Source organism: Hylobates moloch, unplaced genomic scaffold, assembly GCF_009828535.3.
Source record: "Hylobates moloch isolate HMO894 unplaced genomic scaffold, HMol_V3 SCAFFOLD_22, whole genome shotgun sequence".
NCBI lineage: Eukaryota > Metazoa > Chordata > Mammalia > Primates > Hylobatidae > Hylobates > Hylobates moloch.
Window position 1 is genome coordinate 35,513,461 of NW_026652297.1, and position 4,302 is coordinate 35,517,762.

Consider the following 4,302-nt stretch of genomic DNA (forward strand, 5'->3'; position numbering starts at 1 on the left):
GGTTGCAGTGAGCAGAGATTGCACCATTGCCCTCTAGCATTGGCAACAGCCAGACTCCATCTCAAAAAAAAAAAAGGAGGTTGCAGTGAGCAGAGATCACGCCATTGCACTCCAGCCTGGGCGACAGAGTGAGACTCTATCTCACAAAAAAAAAAAAAAAAGAAGATATTTTAAAAGATCACTTTTATTTCAATTTATCATCATTAAACAATCAGAAAATAGAAAGATATTACCCACGACAGCATTTTAAAATCAAATGTTGCCAGGCGCAGTGGCTCACGCCTGTAATCCCAGCACTTTGGGAGGCCGAGGCAGGCGGATCACGAGGTCAGGAGATCGAGACCATCCTGGCTAACATGGTGAAACCCCGTCTCTACTAAAAATACAAAAAAAAAAAAATTAGCCGGGTGTGGTGGTGGGCGCCTGTAGTCCCAGCTACTTGGGAGGCTGAGGCAGGAGAATGGCATGAACCCGGGAGGCGGAGCTTGCAGTGAGCTGAGATCACGTCACTGCACTCCGGCCTGGGCGGCAGAGTGAGACTCTGTCTCAAAAAAAATAAAAATAAAAATAAAATAAAATGTTACGGTTAGATGGCAAGACATTTATACCAAATATTATAATACATTGTTGAGAGAAATTGAGGACTTGATGAAAGAGGTATTTTATACCACCTCCATGGACTAGAAGGCTCAGTAATATAAAATGACCTATTCTTCCTAAACTGATAGAGGTTCAGTATAATCCTCAAATCCCAGCAGAATTTTTTATCCCTGTGTGTGTAAATATAACAAGCTGATTCTAAATTGTGTGTTTTTTTTTTTTTGGAGACAGAGTCTTGCTCTGTCGCCCAGGGTGGAGTGCAATGGCGCGATCTTGGCTCACTGCAACCTCCGCCTCTCAGGTTCAAGCTATTCTCCTGCCTCAGCCTCCCAAGTAGCTGGGATTACAGGCATGTGCCACTACGCCCGGCTAATTTTTGTATTTTTAGTAGAGACAGGGTTTCACCATGTTGGCCGGGCTGGTCTCGAACTCCTGACCTCAGGTGATCCACCCACCTCAGCCTCCAAAAGTGCTAGGATTACAGGCGTGAACCACTGCACCCAGCCCTAAACTGTTTATTGTGGTACTATATATATGACATAAAATTTAATCATTTTAAAATATACAATTCAGTGCCATTAAGTGTACTCATGTTGTGTGATCTTCACCACCATTCATTTCCAGAACTTTCTAATCATCTGAAACTCTATAGCCATTAAAGTAACTCCTCAATCCTTTCTCCTTCCAGCCCCTGGCAATCTCTATTCTACTTTTTGTGTCTATGAATTTGCCTATATTCTGGGTACCCTCACATAAGTGAAAACATACAATTGTGTTTTTGTGTCTTGCTCATTTCACTAAGCATGTTCTGAAGGTGCTCTGTGTTGCAGCATGTGTCAGAATTTGATTCCTTTCCAATGGCTGAACAATATTCCATTAAATGGATATACCACACTTTTTTTTTTTTTGAGACAGAGTCTCACTTTGTCACTCAGGCTGGAGTACAGTGGCGTGATCTCCGCTTACTGCAACCTCCACCTCCTGAGTTCAAGTGATTCTCCTATCTTAGCCTCCTGAGTAGCTGGGATTACAGGCGTGTGCCACCACACCTGGCTAATTTTTGTCTTTTTAGTAGAGATGGAGTTTCGCCATGTTCGCCAGGCTGGCTGGTCTCGAACTCCTGACCTCAAGTGATCCACCCATTGGTCTCCCAAAGTGCTGGAATTACAAGTGTGAGCCACCGCACCTCACCCACACTTGGTTTATCCATTAATCTGTTGATGGAATTTGGCTCGTTTCCACCTTTTTTGGCTATGGAATGCTGCTATAAACTTTGGTACCTAGTGTATTCTTTATAAGACGTAAATGCGTGATTCAATTTATTTAGTATTAGTGGCAGAATTAGACTATATTTGAGTGAGTTCGATAAATTTTCTAGTAATTTACTTCTGTAATTTCTTGTTTTCAAATGTACTGGCAAATGCTATTCATAGTATCCTCAACTTTTTTGTTGTTTTTGAGACAGGGTCTCACTCTCACCTCGGCTGGAGTGCAGTGGCAAGACCATGGCTCACTGCAGCCTTGACCTCCACAGGCTTAGGTGATTCTCCCCTCTTAACCTCCCGAGTAGCTGGGACTACAGGTATGTGCCACCACGCCTGGCTAATTTTTTGGTATTTTTTGAGATGAGGTTTTGCCATGTTGCCCCAGGCTGGCCTTGAACTTTGGGACTCAAGTCATCCTCTTGCCTCAGCCTCCCAAAGCGTGGGATTACAGACATGACCCACTGTGCCCAGCCTATCCTCAATTTTTTATCACTTTTGTTACCTTTTATTTTGCAAATTCACGCTTTTATTTGTGCCTTCTGTATGTTTGTGGTTTTTTTGTAATGTTTGTTTTATTAGTCTTTTCAAGTAAGTTTGCGGTTCTGTTGATCTTTTGATTTTTGCTCTTAATCTGTTAACTTTTATGTAATAAACACCTAGCTCATTACTTTTCAGCTTTTGTTCTGTTACAAGCATTTAGTTATAAATTTTCCTCTAAAGACTGCTCTGGTGGTATTGCACAAGTCTTTTTTGAGGGTCTTGCTCTGTTGCCCGGGCCAGAGTGCAGAGTGGCATGATCATAGCTCACTGTAGCCTCAAATCCCTAGTAGTTGGGACCACAGGCGTGTGCCACCACACCCAACTAACTTTATTATTTTTTTTTTGAGATGAGGTCTCGCTATGCAGCCCATGCTGGTCTCAAACTCCTGGGGTCAAGTGATCCTCTTGCCTTGGCCTCCCAAAATGCTAGGATTACAGGCATGAGCCAGCATGCCCAGCCCGTCTCTTTCTTTTTAAAGACAGCTTCATTGAGGTGTATTTTACAAATCATAAAATTTTCCCATTTCAAGGGTACAATTTAAAGATTCTTAAATTTACCAAATTGAGCAACCATGATAATAATTACTTTAATAACTAAAAATTGGAAATAGCCTAAATGTTTCAAATGGACACATCAACTGATGAATGCATAGACAGAAATGTGTTATATTCACACCATGGCAAGCTGCTTAGGAATAAAAGAATGAACTGTTAAATACGACATGGAGGAACTTCAGGACATGCTAGTGAAAAACCTGCACAAAAACTATTTATGTGATTCCACTGATATGAGCTGTCCACAAGAAGTAAATCTGCAGACAGAAGTAGATTAGTGGTTGCCTGGGGCTGGTTGGTCAAGAGAGAGACTGAAATCATGAAAATATTCTATAACTGATTTATTGTCAAGGCTGCAGTGAGTTGTGATTGGGCCATTGCACTCCAGCCTGGGCAACCCAAAGTGAGACCCTGTCTTAAAAAAAAAAAAATATATATATATATATATATGTATATATATATATATTTATATATATTATATATATATTTTAGTTTTTGAAAGTTTCTTCCCAGTTATATTCTAGTTTTAGTATATAATCCATAGCTGTACTTAAAAATGTGACATTAATATAAATTACCTAATACAATTTTTAGAATGGCTTTTTTAATGGTCTAAAAGTTATCAGCTATTTTAATTTCTTCTGAAAGTAAGTCCTGTAACAAAGAATATTACAATCAAATTTCCTCAACACAAATGTTTATTTCAAGTTGAGAGATTTATTTATTAAAAAAATATTTTTTTTAAAATATAGAGATGGAGTCTATGTTGCCCAGGCAGGTCTCAACCTCCTGAGCTCAAGCAATCCTCTTATCTCGGCCTCCCAAAGCAATGGGATTACAGGCATGAGCCACCATGCCCAGCCTATTTTTTATTTTTTAGAGATGACATCTTGCTATGTTGCCCAGGCTGCCCTCAAGCTCTTGGGTTCAAGCTATTGTTCCACCTCAGCCTCCTGAGTAGCTGGGACTATAGCTATGTCCCACTGCCCTGCTTTGAAAGATTTTATGTCGTTTCAAGATAGTGGGCCAAGTGTGATGGCACACGTCTGTAATCTCAAGAATTTGGCAGGGCCACTTGAGGCCAGGAGTTCAAGACCAGCCTGGGCAACATAGCAAGATCCCATCTCTACAAAAATATTTTTAAAATTAGCTGGGTGTGGTGGTATGTTAACTGTAGTCCCAGCTGCTCAGGAGGCTGAGGGAGGAGGATGGCTTGGGCTCAGGAGTTCAAGGTTGAAGTGAGCTATGACTATGCCACTGTACTCCAGCCTAGATGACACAGCAAGACCTGGTTTAAAAAAAAAACAACAGTTTTCATTTAATGCACAACACAATAAATAAC